Source organism: Triturus cristatus, chromosome 8 (genome assembly GCF_964204655.1).
Source record: "Triturus cristatus chromosome 8, aTriCri1.1, whole genome shotgun sequence".
Lineage (NCBI taxonomy): Eukaryota > Metazoa > Chordata > Amphibia > Caudata > Salamandridae > Triturus > Triturus cristatus.
The window spans coordinates 736,048,438-736,065,109 of record NC_140591.1 but is presented as its reverse complement, the minus strand read 5'-3'; the positions used below and the strand labels follow the sequence as shown (position 1 = coordinate 736,065,109).

Below are 16,672 nucleotides of genomic sequence, written 5' to 3'. Positions count from 1 at the left end.
ATGCAAGACCAGATGTTTGGTATTAGCTCAGACTGGGCAGGGCTGAAGCATGAGACTCTAGCAAAGAATTATCCACTACTGCAAAGAAAAAATTGATGTTGGTTTTGAAACGCAAACTTCAAAACAACTTGAAAAGAGTACCAAGAAAAGGGCTCGTCCGGGATTTGAACCCGGGACCTCTCGCACCCAAAGCGAGAATCATACCCCTAGACCAACGAGCCCTCAAAATCCTCTTACCTCTCAAAAGCTAATACCGGCTCTAAGCCCGCAATGAAGATCATGCTGGTATCTTTATGATGCTTGGTCTGTGAATACGCATGAAAGTCAGTCTCAACTTACCCTTTCTCAAACGATAGCACTATCATTTACAAGTGTCTCCTTTTATTCCGTCCCAGCTTTGGACACGTCTTACAGGAAGTCAGCCCTTATTTATATATTTCTTCAGTGGCTGAAGCTTAATGAGAAAGAGTAACAAGTTGTTCATAACAACATAAGAAACACATTGTGCATTTTCTCTTAAATACTCCTTCACTTTGTGCCAAAAGAAATACCAAGGTGAATACCTAGGCCACAGATTCAAGCTAAAGATCTTCCTGCTGAATGCAAGGCGCATTAAAAACTGCATATCGCTGGACTAAAGCATTCCTTGCATAGCCTCTAACATCATAACATAACTGAGCTGCTAGCAGCAAGCTAACCAATACCTTTCTGAAATGAGAATGACATGTGCTTATCTGCTCAATCAGTGCTCAATCAGGCTCGATCAGGCGAGATTTAGAAAAGGTGGAAAGGGTCCAAGTGGATGCCCCTTCCTTTTTAGGGTGGGTCCTGCTGACTATCATAGGATTGCTTGTAAAAGTGGCCAGGGTCAGAGGAAAAGCTGCCAACACTTCTTAGCGTTCTCTATAGATGCAGCCATTTTCTGTGACTGTAATTTCGGCCTTTTCCCAGAAGTCTCTATTCTGCCTATGCAAATTAACAAAAGCAGTGCTTATTCCTCACTTGCTCAAATGTCCTTCCTGTCCAGAAAGCTCTGATTAAGCATGCTTATTTTCTTTTTCTGGGATATTTTAAATTGTTTCGCTGTCCAGTCTGTGGCAGTAGAAAGCTGCTTATGATGCCAGGTTTTGATGAATCCCCAAGGTACAAGTACAGAGGAATATATCAGTCTCTAGGATATGGAACTTTTAGCTAACACATCACAATATGTGATGCTTGCCAAGAAAACACTACATTCTGGAGCGCTGATGATCAGAACATTCTGCTCCTGAAGGATAGAAAAGACAGCTTGATTGAAATAAAGTCTGTTTATATTGACGCTCTCTCTCTCCCTATATATACATACATGCATACACACACACACACAGGTATGTCATGCATTTCTTCAGATTTGTTTCAACCATTTACCATTTATTGGAGAATCCCTACTTTTCAAGTGACTGCAAATGAAGTCATCTCTGGCACTTTTTGTGCAAAGTAAGAGACACACATGACACCTTATTATAAAAGTCATCGGTTTCTTTGTTACTGTGTACTTTCAAAGCATGGGGCTTTCACACGTCAGGTAAACCTGATTACCACTACACAACAAAAGCAGATGCAGCTTTCTTATCTATGTCGTGATAGAACAGTTGTGAATTGAGTAGAAGAAGGGCCCTGATGTGATACTTATTACATGCAGCCTGTAAGATAGTCAAACATGCAGGCTAGGAAGGAAGATGCAAATATCAATGTATTAGAAAAACACCTAAAGGCGAGTGATATGCTTTCATTCATGCATGGCTAGGAAAAATCGCCATACTGTTGCAAACATTCTTACACCACCAACTGGAAATAAATGATTCTGACATTAAACGTAAAGGTGAGAATGCATTTGTATCATCACCTTGAGAAGGATCATCTTGGAATTGAGCCGAGGGCCTCTGCACTCAAAGCCAGAAACACTCCACTAAAATAAGATTCCTGTTGGTGCCAACAATTCTCCATGTTAATGCTTGTTCTAGGTGAGCAGTGAACCGATTACAGGGCTCTTTTGAAAGCAAGGTCTGAGAACCAACAGATACATCCACACGCCGATTACTTTAGTGTTTTGAGAGAATTCCCTTTCTTGGAACGAGATTGCATGAAATAATCTTCAGGACTTGGACAATTCCATGGCAAAACGGCACCTATCAACATTGTAGCCAACACAATATAACAACTGTTTCTGCCCGGTTTCGAACCGGGGACCTTTCGCGTGTGAGGCGAACTTGATAACCACTACACTACAGAAACAGATACCTACAGTTGATTTTTCTGTAATGAAACTGCTCCGAACTGGCTATTCCATGGGCCTCTGGCTTTAGATTTCTTTCATGCAACCTGCCCGACATCCCTAGCTGAACGCTCGTACATGCCATGCAAGACCAGATGTTTGGTATTAGCTCAGACTGGGCAGGGCTGAAGCATGAGACTCTAGCAAAGAATTATCCACTACTGCAAAGAAAAAATTGATGTTGGTTTTGAAACGCAAACTTCAAAACAACTTGAAAAGAGTACCAAGAAAAGGGCTCGTCCGGGATTTGAACCCGGGACCTCTCGCACCCAAAGCGAGAATCATACCCCTAGACCAACGAGCCCTCAAAATTCTCTTACCTCTCAAAAGCTAATACCGGCTCTAAGCCCGCAATGAAGATCATGCTGGTATCTTTATGATGCTTGGTCTGTGAATACGCATGAAAGTCAGTCTCAACTTACCCTTTCTCAAACGATAGCACTATCATTTACAAGTGTCTCCTTTTATTCCGTCCCAGCTTTGGACACGTCTTACAGGAAGTCAGCCCTTATTTATATATTTCTGCAGTGGCTGAAGCTTAATGAGAAAGAGTAACAAGTTGTTCATAACAACATAAGAAACACATTGTGCATTTTCTCTCAAATACTCCTTCACTTTGTGCCAAAAGAAATACCAAGGTGAATACCTAGGCCACAGATTCAAGCTAAAGATCTTCCTGCTGAATGCAAGGCGCAATAAAAACTGCATATCGCTGGACTAAAGCATTCCTTGCATAGCCTCTAACATCATAACATAACTGAGCTGCTAGCAGCAAGCTAACCAATACCTTTCTGAAATGAGAATGACATGTGCCTATCTGCTCAATCAGTGCTCAATCAGGCTCGATCAGGCGAGATTTAGAAAAGGTGGAAAGGGTCCAAGTGGATGCCCCTTCCTTTTTAGGGTGGGTCCTGCTGACTATCATAGGATTGCTTGTAAAAGTGGCCAGGGTCAGAGGAAAAGCTGCCAACACTTCTTAGCGTTCTCTATAGATGCAGCCATTTTCTGTGACTGTAATTTCGGCCTTTTCCCAGAAGTCTCTATTCTGCCTATGCAAATTAACAAAAGCAGTGCTTATTCCTCACTTGCTCAAATGTCCTTCCTGTCCAGAAAGCTCTGATTAAGCATGCTTATTTTCTTTTTCTGGGATATTTTAAATTGTTTCGCTGTCCAGTCTGTGGCAGTAGAAAGCTGCTTATGATGCCAGGTTTTGATGAATCCCCAAGGTACAAGTACAGAGGAATATATCAGTCTCTAGGATATGGAACTTTTAGCTAACACATCACAATATGTGATGCTTGCCAAGAAAACACTACATTCTGGAGCGCTGATGATCAGAACATTCTGCTCCTGAAGGATAGAAAAGACAGCTTGATTGAAATAAAGTCTGTTTATATTGACGCTCTCTCTCTCCCTATATATACATACATGCATACACACACACACACAGGTATGTCATGCATTTCTTCAGATTTGTTTCAACCATTTACCATTTATTGGAGAATCCCTACTTTTCAAGTGACTGCAAATGAAGTCATCTCTGGCACTTTTTGTGCAAAGTAAGAGACACACATGACACCTTATTATAAAAGTCATCGGTTTCTTTGTTACTGTGTACTTTCAAAGCATGGGGCTTTCACACGTCAGGTAAACCTGATTACCACTACACAACAAAAGCAGATGCAGCTTTCTTATCTATGTCGTGATAGAACAGTTGTGAATTGAGTAGAAGAAGGGCCCTGATGTGATACTTATTACATGCAGCCTGTAAGATAGTCAAACATGCAGGCTAGGAAGGAAGATGCAAATATCAATGTATTAGAAAAACACCTAAAGGCGAGTGATATGCTTTCATTCATGCATGGCTAGGAAAAATCGCCATACTGTTGCAAACATTCTTACACCACCAACTGGAAATAAATGATTCTGACATTAAACGTAAAGGTGAGAATGCATTTGTATCATCACCTTGAGAAGGATCATCTTGGAATTGAGCCGAGGGCCTCTGCACTCAAAGCCAGAAACACTCCACTAAAATAAGATTCCTGTTGGTGCCAACAATTCTCCATGTTAATGCTTGTTCTAGGTGAGCAGTGAACCGATTACAGGGCTCTTTTGAAAGCAAGGTCTGAGAACCAACAGATACATCCACACGCCGATTACTTTAGTGTTTTGAGAGAATTCCCTTTCTTGGAACGAGATTGCATGAAATAATCTTCAGGACTTGGACAATTCCATGGCAAAACGGCACCTATCAACATTGTAGCCAACACAATATAACAACTGTTTCTGCCCGGTTTCGAACCGGGGACCTTTCGCGTGTGAGGCGAACTTGATAACCACTACACTACAGAAACAGATACCTACAGTTGATTTTTCTGTAATGAAACTGCTCCGAACTGGCTATTCCATGGGCCTCTGGCTTTAGAGTTCTTTCATGCAACCTGCCCGACATCCCTAGCTGAACGCTCGTACATGCCATGCAAGACCAGATGTTTGGTATTAGCTCAGACTGGGCAGGGCTGAAGCATGAGACTCTAGCAAAGAATTATCCACTACTGCAAAGAAAAAATTGATGTTGGTTTTGAAACGCAAACTTCAAAACAACTTGAAAAGAGTACCAAGAAAAGGGCTCGTCCGGGATTTGAACCCGGGACCTCTCGCACCCAAAGCGAGAATCATACCCCTAGACCAACGAGCCCTCAAAATTCTCTTACCTCTCAAAAGCTAATACCGGCTCTAAGCCCGCAATGAAGATCATGCTGGTATCTTTATGATGCTTGGTCTGTGAATACGCATGAAAGTCAGTCTCAACTTACCCTTTCTCAAACGATAGCACTATCATTTACAAGTGTCTCCTTTTATTCCGTCCCAGCTTTGGACACGTCTTACAGGAAGTCAGCCCTTATTTATATATTTCTGCAGTGGCTGAAGCTTAATGAGAAAGAGTAACAAGTTGTTCATAACAACATAAGAAACACATTGTGCATTTTCTCTCAAATACTCCTTCACTTTGTGCCAAAAGAAATACCAAGGTGAATACCTAGGCCACAGATTCAAGCTAAAGATCTTCCTGCTGAATGCAAGGCGCAATAAAAACTGCATATCGCTGGACTAAAGCATTCCTTGCATAGCCTCTAACATCATAACATAACTGAGCTGCTAGCAGCAAGCTAACCAATACCTTTCTGAAATGAGAATGACATGTGCCTATCTGCTCAATCAGTGCTCAATCAGGCTCGATCAGGCGAGATTTAGAAAAGGTGGAAAGGGTCCAAGTGGATGCCCCTTCCTTTTTAGGGTGGGTCCTGCTGACTATCATAGGATTGCTTGTAAAAGTGGCCAGGGTCAGAGGAAAAGCTGCCAACACTTCTTAGCGTTCTCTATAGATGCAGCCATTTTCTGTGACTGTAATTTCGGCCTTTTCCCAGAAGTCTCTATTCTGCCTATGCAAATTAACAAAAGCAGTGCTTATTCCTCACTTGCTCAAATGTCCTTCCTGTCCAGAAAGCTCTGATTAAGCATGCTTATTTTCTTTTTCTGGGATATTTTAAATTGTTTCGCTGTCCAGTCTGTGGCAGTAGAAAGCTGCTTATGATGCCAGGTTTTGATGAATCCCCAAGGTACAAGTACAGAGGAATATATCAGTCTCTAGGATATGGAACTTTTAGCTAACACATCACAATATGTGATGCTTGCCAAGAAAACACTACATTCTGGAGCGCTGATGATCAGAACATTCTGCTCCTGAAGGATAGAAAAGACAGCTTGATTGAAATAAAGTCTGTTTATATTGACGCTCTCTCTCTCCCTATATATACATACATGCATACACACACACACACAGGTATGTCATGCATTTCTTCAGATTTGTTTCAACCATTTACCATTTATTGGAGAATCCCTACTTTTCAAGTGACTGCAAATGAAGTCATCTCTGGCACTTTTTGTGCAAAGTAAGAGACACACATGACACCTTTTTATAAAAGTCATCGGTTTCTTTGTTACTGTGTACTTTCAAAGCATGGGGCTTTCACACGTCAGGTAAACCTGATTACCACTACACAACAAAAGCAGATGCAGCTTTCTTATCTATGTCGTGATAGAACAGTTGTGAATTGAGTAGAAGAAGGGCCCTGATGTGATACTTATTACATGCAGCCTGTAAGATAGTCAAACATGCAGGCTAGGAAGGAAGATGCAAATATCAATGTATTAGAAAAACACCTAAAGGCGAGTGATATGCTTTCATTCATGCATGGCTAGGAAAAATCGCCATACTGTTGCAAACATTCTTACACCACCAACTGGAAATAAATGATTCTGACATTAAACGTAAAGGTGACAATGCATTTGTATCATCACCCTGAGAAGGATCATCTTGGAATTGAGCCGAGGGCCTCTGCACTCAAAGCCAGAAACACTCCACTAAAATAAGATTCCTGTTGGTGCCAACAATTCTCCATGTTAATGCTTGTTCTAGGTGAGCAGTGAACCGATTGCAGGGCTCTTTTGAAAGCAAGGTCTGAGAACCAACAGATACATCCACACGCCGATTACTTTAGTGTTTTGAGAGAATTCCCTTTCTTGGAACGAGATTGCATGAAATAATCTTCAGGGCTTGGACAATTCCATGGCAAAACGGCACCTATCAACATTGTAGCCAACACAATATAACAACTGTTTCTGCCCGGTTTCGAACCGGGGACCTTTCGCGTGTGAGGCGAACGTGATAACCACTACACTACAGAAACAGATACCTACAGTTGATTTTTCTGTAATGAAACTGCTCCGAACTGGCTATTCCATGGGCCTCTGGCTTTAGATTTCTTTCATGCAACCTGCCCGACATCCCTAGCTGAACGCTCGTACATGCCATGCAAGACCAGATGTTTGGTATTAGCTCAGACTGGGCAGGGCTGAAGCATGAGACTCTAGCAAAGAATTATCCACTACTGCAAAGAAAAAATTGATGTTGGTTTTGAAACGCAAACTTCAAAACAACTTGAAAAGAGTACCAAGAAAAGGGCTCGTCTGGGATTTGAACCCGGGACCTCTCGCACCCAAAGCGAGAATCATACCCCTAGACCAACGAGCCCTCAAAATCCTCTTACCTCTCAAAAGCTAATACCGGCTCTAAGCCCGCAATGAAGATCATGCTGGTATCTTTATGATGCTTGGTCTGTGAATACGCATGAAAGTCAGTCTCAACTTACCCTTTCTCAAACGATAGCACTATCATTTACAAGTGTCTCCTTTTATTCCGTCCCAGCTTTGGACACGTCTTACAGGAAGTCAGCCCTTATTTATATATTTCTTCAGTGGCTGAAGCTTAATGAGAAAGAGTAACAAGTTGTTCATAACAACATAAGAAACACATTGTGCATTTTCTCTTAAATACTCCTTCACTTTGTGCCAAAAGAAATACCAAGGTGAATACCTAGGCCACAGATTCAAGCTAAAGATCTTCCTGCTGAATGCAAGGCGCATTAAAAACTGCATATCGCTGGACTAAAGCATTCCTTGCATAGCCTCTAACATCATAACATAACTGAGCTGCTAGCAGCAAGCTAACCAATACCTTTCTGAAATGAGAATGACATGTGCTTATCTGCTCAATCAGTGCTCAATCAGGCTCAATCAGGTGAGATTTAGAAAAGGTGGAAAGGGTCCAAGTGGATGCCCCTTCCTTTTTAGGGTGGGTCCTGCTGACTATCATAGGATTGCTTGTAAAAGTGGCCAGGGTCAGAGGAAAAGCTGCCAACACTTCTTAGCGTTCTCTATAGATGCAGCCATTTTCTGTGACTGTAATTTCGGCCTTTTCCCAGAAGTCTCTATTCTGCCTATGCAAATTAACAAAAGCAGTGCTTATTCCTCACTTGCTCAAATGTCCTTCCTGTCCAGAAAGCTCTGATTAAGCATGCTTATTTTCTTTTTCTGGGATATTTTAAATTGTTTCGCTGTCCAGTCTGTGGCAGTAGAAAGCTGCTTATGATGCCAGGTTTTGATGAATCCCCAAGGTACAAGTACAGAGGAATATATCAGTCTCTAGGATATGGAACTTTTAGCTAACACATCACAATATGTGATGCTTGCCAAGAAAACACTACATTCTGGAGCGCTGATGATCAGAACATTCTGCTCCTGAAGGATAGAAAAGACAGCTTGATTGAAATAAAGTCTGTTTATATTGACGCTCTCTCTCTCCCTATATATACATACATGCATACACACACACACACAGGTATGTCATGCATTTCTTCAGATTTGTTTCAACCATTTACCATTTATTGGAGAATCCCTACTTTTCAAGTGACTGCAAATGAAGTCATCTCTGGCACTTTTTGTGCAAAGTAAGAGACACACATGACACCTTTTTATAAAAGTCATCGGTTTCTTTGTTACTGTGTACTTTCAAAGCATGGGGCTTTCACACGTCAGGTAAACCTGATTACCACTACACAACAAAAGCAGATGCAGCTTTCTTATCTATGTCGTGATAGAACAGTTGTGAATTGAGTAGAAGAAGGGCCCTGATGTGATACTTATTACATGCAGCCTGTAAGATAGTCAAACATGCAGGCTAGGAAGGAAGATGCAAATATCAATGTATTAGAAAAACACCTAAAGGCGAGTGATATGCTTTCATTCATGCATGGCTAGGAAAAATCGCCATACTGTTGCAAACATTCTTACACCACCAACTGGAAATAAATGATTCTGACATTAAACGTAAAGGTGACAATGCATTTGTATCATCACCCTGAGAAGGATCATCTTGGAATTGAGCCGAGGGCCTCTGCACTCAAAGCCAGAAACACTCCACTAAAATAAGATTCCTGTTGGTGCCAACAATTCTCCATGTTAATGCTTGTTCTAGGTGAGCAGTGAACCGATTGCAGGGCTCTTTTGAAAGCAAGGTCTGAGAACCAACAGATACATCCACACGCCGATTACTTTAGTGTTTTGAGAGAATTCCCTTTCTTGGAACGAGATTGCATGAAATAATCTTCAGGGCTTGGACAATTCCATGGCAAAACGGCACCTATCAACATTGTAGCCAACACAATATAACAACTGTTTCTGCCCGGTTTCGAACCGGGGACCTTTCGCGTGTGAGGCGAACGTGATAACCACTACACTACAGAAACAGATACCTACAGTTGATTTTTCTGTAATGAAACTGCTCCGAACTGGCTATTCCATGGGCCTCTGGCTTTAGATTTCTTTCATGCAACCTGCCCGACATCCCTAGCTGAACGCTCGTACATGCCATGCAAGACCAGATGTTTGGTATTAGCTCAGACTGGGCAGGGCTGAAGCATGAGACTCTAGCAAAGAATTATCCACTACTGCAAAGAAAAAATTGATGTTGGTTTTGAAACGCAAACTTCAAAACAACTTGAAAAGAGTACCAAGAAAAGGGCTCGTCCGGGATTTGAACCCGGGACCTCTCGCACCCAAAGCGAGAATCATACCCCTAGACCAACGAGCCCTCAAAATCCTCTTACCTCTCAAAAGCTAATACCGGCTCTAAGCCCGCAATGAAGATCATGCTGGTATCTTTATGATGCTTGGTCTGTGAATACGCATGAAAGTCAGTCTCAACTTACCCTTTCTCAAACGATAGCACTATCATTTACAAGTGTCTCCTTTTATTCCGTCCCAGCTTTGGACACGTCTTACAGGAAGTCAGCCCTTATTTATATATTTCTTCAGTGGCTGAAGCTTAATGAGAAAGAGTAACAAGTTGTTCATAACAACATAAGAAACACATTGTGCATTTTCTCTTAAATACTCCTTCACTTTGTGCCAAAAGAAATACCAAGGTGAATACCTAGGCCACAGATTCAAGCTAAAGATCTTCCTGCTGAATGCAAGGCGCAATAAAAACTGCATATCGCTGGACTAAAGCATTCCTTGCATAGCCTCTAACATCATAACATAACTGAGCTGCTAGCAGCAAGCTAACCAATACCTTTCTGAAATGAGAATGACATGTGCCTATCTGCTCAATCAGTGCTCGATCAGGCTCGATCAGGCTCGATCAGGCTCGATCAGGCTCGATCAGGCTCGATCAGGCGAGATTTAGAAAAGGTGGAAAGGGTCCAAGTGGATGCCCCTTCCTTTTTAGGGTGGGTCCTGCTGACTATCATAGGATTGCTTGTAAAAGTGGCCAGGGTCAGAGGAAAAGCTGCCAACACTTCTTAGCGTTCTCTATAGATGCAGCCATTTTCTGTGACTGTAATTTCGGCCTTTTCCCAGAAGTCTCTATTCTGCCTATGCAAATTAACAAAAGCAGTGCTTATTCCTCACTTGCTCAAATGTCCTTCCTGTCCAGAAAGCTCTGATTAAGCATGCTTATTTTCTTTTTCTGGGATATTTTAAATTGTTTCGCTGTCCAGTCTGTGGCAGTAGAAAGCTGCTTATGATGCCAGGTTTTGATGAATCCCCAAGGTACAAGTACAGAGGAATATATCAGTCTCTAGGATATGGAACTTTTAGCTAACACATCACAATATGTGATGCTTGCCAAGAAAACACTACATTCTGGAGCGCTGATGATCAGAACATTCTGCTCCTGAAGGATAGAAAAGACAGCTTGATTGAAATAAAGTCTGTTTATATTGACGCTCTCTCTCTCCCTATATATACATACATGCATACACACACACACACAGGTATGTCATGCATTTCTTCAGATTTGTTTCAACCATTTACCATTTATTGGAGAATCCCTACTTTTCAAGTGACTGCAAATGAAGTCATCTCTGGCACTTTTTGTGCAAAGTAAGAGACACACATGACACCTTTTTATAAAAGTCATCGGTTTCTTTGTTACTGTGTACTTTCAAAGCATGGGGCTTTCACACGTCAGGTAAACCTGATTACCACTACACAACAAAAGCAGATGCAGCTTTCTTATCTATGTCGTGATAGAACAGTTGTGAATTGAGTAGAAGAAGGGCCCTGATGTGATACTTATTACATGCAGCCTGTAAGATAGTCAAACATGCAGGCTAGGAAGGAAGATGCAAATATCAATGTATTAGAAAAACACCTAAAGGCGAGTGATATGCTTTCATTCATGCATGGCTAGGAAAAATCGCCATACTGTTGCAAACATTCTTACACCACCAACTGGAAATAAATGATTCTGACATTAAACGTAAAGGTGACAATGCATTTGTATCATCACCCTGAGAAGGATCATCTTGGAATTGAGCCGAGGGCCTCTGCACTCAAAGCCAGAAACACTCCACTAAAATAAGATTCCTGTTGGTGCCAACAATTCTCCATGTTAATGCTTGTTCTAGGTGAGCAGTGAACCGATTGCAGGGCTCTTTTGAAAGCAAGGTCTGAGAACCAACAGATACATCCACACGCCGATTACTTTAGTGTTTTGAGAGAATTCCCTTTCTTGGAACGAGATTGCATGAAATAATCTTCAGGGCTTGGACAATTCCATGGCAAAACGGCACCTATCAACATTGTAGCCAACACAATATAACAACTGTTTCTGCCCGGTTTCGAACCGGGGACCTTTCGCGTGTGAGGCGAACGTGATAACCACTACACTACAGAAACAGATACCTACAGTTGATTTTTCTGTAATGAAACTGCTCCGAACTGGCTAGTCCATGGGCCTCTGGCTTTAGATTTCTTTCATGCAACCTGCCCGACATCCCTAGCTGAACGCTCGTACATGCCATGCAAGACCAGATGTTTGGTATTAGCTCAGACTGGGCAGGGCTGAAGCATGAGACTCTAGCAAAGAATTATCCACTACTGCAAAGAAAAAATTGATGTTGGTTTTGAAACGCAAACTTCAAAACAACTTGAAAAGAGTACCAAGAAAAGGGCTCGTCCGGGATTTGAACCCGGGACCTCTCGCACCCAAAGCGAGAATCATACCCCTAGACCAACGAGCCCTCAAAATCCTCTTACCTCTCAAAAGCTAATACCGGCTCTAAGCCCGCAATGAAGATCATGCTGGTATCTTTATGATGCTTGGTCTGTGAATACGCATGAAAGTCAGTCTCAACTTACCCTTTCTCAAACGATAGCACTATCATTTACAAGTGTCTCCTTTTATTCCGTCCCAGCTTTGGACACGTCTTACAGGAAGTCAGCCCTTATTTATATATTTCTTCAGTGGCTGAAGCTTAATGAGAAAGAGTAACAAGTTGTTCATAACAACATAAGAAACACATTGTGCATTTTCTCTTAAATACTCCTTCACTTTGTGCCAAAAGAAATACCAAGGTGAATACCTAGGCCACAGATTCAAGCTAAAGATCTTCCTGCTGAATGCAAGGCGCAATAAAAACTGCATATCGCTGGACTAAAGCATTCCTTGCATAGCCTCTAACATCATAACATAACTGAGCTGCTAGCAGCAAGCTAACCAATACCTTTCTGAAATGAGAATGACATGTGCTTATCTGCTCAACCAGTGCTCAATCAGGCTCGATCAGGCGAGATTTAGAAAAGGTGGAAAGGGTCCAAGTGGATGCCCCTTCCTTTTTAGGGTGGGTCCTGCTGACTATCATAGGATTGCTTGTAAAAGTGGCCAGGGTCAGAGGAAAAGCTGCCAACACTTCTTAGCGTTCTCTATAGATGCAGCCATTTTCTGTGACTGTAATTTCGGCCTTTTCCCAGAAGTCTCTATTCTGCCTATGCAAATTAACAAAAGCAGTGCTTATTCCTCACTTGCTCAAATGTCCTTCCTGTCCAGAAAGCTCTGATTAAGCATGCTTATTTTCTTTTTCTGGGATATTTTAAATTGTTTCGCTGTCCAGTCTGTGGCAGTAGAAAGCTGCTTATGATGCCAGGTTTTGATGAATCCCCAAGGTACAAGTACAGAGGAATATATCAGTCTCTAGGATATGGAACTTTTAGCTAACACATCACAATATGTGATGCTTGCCAAGAAAACACTACATTCTGGAGCGCTGATGATCAGAACATTCTGCTCCTGAAGGATAGAAAAGACAGCTTGATTGAAATAAAGTCTGTTTATATTGACGCTCTCTCTCTCCCTATATATACATACATGCATACACACACACACACAGGTATGTCATGCATTTCTTCAGATTTGTTTCAACCATTTACCATTTATTGGAGAATCCCTACTTTTCAAGTGACTGCAAATGAAGTCATCTCTGGCACTTTTTGTGCAAAGTAAGAGACACACATGACACCTTTTTATAAAAGTCATCGGTTTCTTTGTTACTGTGTACTTTCAAAGCATGGGGCTTTCACACGTCAGGTAAACCTGATTACCACTACACAACAAAAGCAGATGCAGCTTTCTTATCTATGTCGTGATAGAACAGTTGTGAATTGAGTAGAAGAAGGGCCCTGATGTGATACTTATTACATGCAGCCTGTAAGATAGTCAAACATGCAGGCTAGGAAGGAAGATGCAAATATCAATGTATTAGAAAAACACCTAAAGGCGAGTGATATGCTTTCATTCATGCATGGCTAGGAAAAATCGCCATACTGTTGCAAACATTCTTACACCACCAACTGGAAATAAATGATTCTGACATTAAACGTAAAGGTGACAATGCATTTGTATCATCACCCTGAGAAGGATCATCTTGGAATTGAGCCGAGGGCCTCTGCACTCAAAGCCAGAAACACTCCACTAAAATAAGATTCCTGTTGGTGCCAACAATTCTCCATGTTAATGCTTGTTCTAGGTGAGCAGTGAACCGATTGCAGGGCTCTTTTGAAAGCAAGGTCTGAGAACCAACAGATACATCCACACGCCGATTACTTTAGTGTTTTGAGAGAATTCCCTTTCTTGGAACGAGATTGCATGAAATAATCTTCAGGGCTTGGACAATTCCATGGCAAAACGGCACCTATCAACATTGTAGCCAACACAATATAACAACTGTTTCTGCCCGGTTTCGAACCGGGGACCTTTCGCGTGTGAGGCGAACGTGATAACCACTACACTACAGAAACAGATACCTACAGTTGATTTTTCTGTAATGAAACTGCTCCGAACTGGCTATTCCATGGGCCTCTGGCTTTAGATTTCTTTCATGCAACCTGCCCGACATCCCTAGCTGAACGCTCGTACATGCCATGCAAGACCAGATGTTTGGTATTAGCTCAGACTGGGCAGGGCTGAAGCATGAGACTCTAGCAAAGAATTATCCACTACTGCAAAGAAAAAATTGATGTTGGTTTTGAAACGCAAACTTCAAAACAACTTGAAAAGAGTACCAAGAAAAGGGCTCGTCCGGGATTTGAACCCGGGACCTCTCGCACCCAAAGCGAGAATCATACCCCTAGACCAACGAGCCCTCAAAATCCTCTTACCTCTCAAAAGCTAATACCGGCTCTAAGCCCGCAATGAAGATCATGCTGGTATCTTTATGATGCTTGGTCTGTGAATACGCATGAAAGTCAGTCTCAACTTACCCTTTCTCAAACGATAGCACTATCATTTACAAGTGTCTCCTTTTATTCCGTCCCAGCTTTGGACACGTCTTACAGGAAGTCAGCCCTTATTTATATATTTCTTCAGTGGCTGAAGCTTAATGAGAAAGAGTAACAAGTTGTTCATAACAACATAAGAAACACATTGTGCATTTTCTCTTAAATACTCCTTCACTTTGTGCCAAAAGAAATACCAAGGTGAATACCTAGGCCACAGATTCAAGCTAAAGATCTTCCTGCTGAATGCAAGGCGCATTAAAAACTGCATATCGCTGGACTAAAGCATTCCTTGCATAGCCTCTAACATCATAACATAACTGAGCTGCTAGCAGCAAGCTAACCAATACCTTTCTGAAATGAGAATGACATGTGCTTATCTGCTCAATCAGTGCTCAATCAGGCTCGATCAGGCGAGATTTAGAAAAGGTGGAAAGGGTCCAAGTGGATGCCCCTTCCTTTTGAGGGTGGGTCCTGCTGACTATCATAGGATTGCTTGTAAAAGTGGCCAGGGTCAGAGGAAAAGCTGCCAACACTTCTTAGCGTTCTCTATAGATGCAGCCATTTTCTGTGACTGTAATTTCGGCCTTTTCCCAGAAGTCTCTATTCTGCCTATGCAAATTAACAAAAGCAGTGCTTATTCCTCACTTGCTCAAATGTCCTTCCTGTCCAGAAAGCTCTGATTAAGCATGCTTATTTTCTTTTTCTGGGATATTTTAAATTGTTTCGCTGTCCAGTCTGTGGCAGTAGAAAGCTGCTTATGATGCCAGGTTTTGATGAATCCCCAAGGTACAAGTACAGAGGAATATATCAGTCTCTAGGATATGGAACTTTTAGCTAACACATCACAATATGTGATGCTTGCCAAGAAAACACTACATTCTGGAGCGCTGATGATCAGAACATTCTGCTCCTGAAGGATAGAAAAGACAGCTTGATTGAAATAAAGTCTGTTTATATTGACGCTCTCTCTCTCCCTATATATACATACATGCATACACACACACACACAGGTATGTCATGCATTTCTTCAGATTTGTTTCAACCATTTACCATTTATTGGAGAATCCCTACTTTTCAAGTGACTGCAAATGAAGTCATCTCTGGCACTTTTTGTGCAAAGTAAGAGACACACATGACACCTTATTATAAAAGTCATCGGTTTCTTTGTTACTGTGTACTTTCAAAGCATGGGGATTTCACACGTCAGGTAAACCTGATTACCACTACACAACAAAAGCAGATGCAGCTTTCTTATCTATGTCGTGATAGAACAGTTGTGAATTGAGTAGAAGAAGGGCCCTGATGTGATACTTATTACATGCAGCCTGTAAGATAGTCAAACATGCAGGCTAGGAAGGAAGATGCAAATATCAATGTATTAGAAAAACACCTAAAGGCGAGTGATATGCTTTCATTCATGCATGGCTAGGAAAAATCGCCATACTGTTGCAAACATTCTTACACCACCAACTGGAAATAAATGATTCTGACATTAAACGTAAAGGTGAGAATGCATTTGTATCATCACCTTGAGAAGGATCATCTTGGAATTGAGCCGAGGGCCTCTGCACTCAAAGCCAGAAACACTCCACTAAAATAAGATTCCTGTTGGTGCCAACAATTCTCCATGTTAATGCTTGTTCTAGGTGAGCAGTGAACCGATTACAGGGCTCTTTTGAAAGCAAGGTCTGAGAACCAACAGATACATCCACACGCCGATTACTTTAGTGTTTTGAGAGAATTCCCTTTCTTGGAACGAGATTGCATGAAATAATCTTCAGGACTTGGACAATTCCATGGCAAAACGGCACCTATCAACATTGTAGCCAACACAATATAACAACCAATTCTGCCCGGTTTCGAACCGGGGACCTTTCGCGTGTGAGGCGAACT

The 16,672-nt window shown here is 41.7% G+C and overlaps 10 non-coding genes across 10 annotated transcripts; all 10 read right to left on the bottom strand.

The window, feature by feature from the left end:
• Positions 1–149: 149 nt before the first annotated feature.
• On the bottom strand, positions 150–221 carry TRNAP-UGG (transfer RNA proline (anticodon UGG)). Its single transcript has one exon. It is a non-coding gene; the product is annotated as a tRNA-Pro (tRNA).
• Positions 222–2,546: 2,325 nt separating this feature from the next.
• Positions 2,547–2,618, bottom strand: TRNAP-UGG (transfer RNA proline (anticodon UGG)). Its single transcript has one exon. It is a non-coding gene; the product is annotated as a tRNA-Pro (tRNA).
• Positions 2,619–4,943: 2,325 nt separating this feature from the next.
• Positions 4,944–5,015, bottom strand: TRNAP-UGG (transfer RNA proline (anticodon UGG)). The gene has a single exon. It is a non-coding gene; the product is annotated as a tRNA-Pro (tRNA).
• A 1,980-nt stretch (positions 5,016–6,995) lies between these two features.
• TRNAV-CAC (transfer RNA valine (anticodon CAC)) lies at positions 6,996–7,068 on the bottom strand. Its single transcript has one exon. It is a non-coding gene; the product is annotated as a tRNA-Val (tRNA).
• Positions 7,069–9,392: 2,324 nt separating this feature from the next.
• On the bottom strand, positions 9,393–9,465 carry TRNAV-CAC (transfer RNA valine (anticodon CAC)). Its single transcript has one exon. It is a non-coding gene; the product is annotated as a tRNA-Val (tRNA).
• Positions 9,466–9,737: 272 nt separating this feature from the next.
• On the bottom strand, positions 9,738–9,809 carry TRNAP-UGG (transfer RNA proline (anticodon UGG)). The gene has a single exon. It is a non-coding gene; the product is annotated as a tRNA-Pro (tRNA).
• Positions 9,810–11,829: 2,020 nt separating this feature from the next.
• TRNAV-CAC (transfer RNA valine (anticodon CAC)) lies at positions 11,830–11,902 on the bottom strand. The gene has a single exon. It is a non-coding gene; the product is annotated as a tRNA-Val (tRNA).
• Positions 11,903–12,174: 272 nt separating this feature from the next.
• TRNAP-UGG (transfer RNA proline (anticodon UGG)) lies at positions 12,175–12,246 on the bottom strand. Its single transcript has one exon. It is a non-coding gene; the product is annotated as a tRNA-Pro (tRNA).
• Positions 12,247–14,226: 1,980 nt separating this feature from the next.
• On the bottom strand, positions 14,227–14,299 carry TRNAV-CAC (transfer RNA valine (anticodon CAC)). Its single transcript has one exon. It is a non-coding gene; the product is annotated as a tRNA-Val (tRNA).
• A 272-nt stretch (positions 14,300–14,571) lies between these two features.
• Positions 14,572–14,643, bottom strand: TRNAP-UGG (transfer RNA proline (anticodon UGG)). Its single transcript has one exon. It is a non-coding gene; the product is annotated as a tRNA-Pro (tRNA).
• Positions 14,644–16,672: the final 2,029 nt, after the last annotated feature.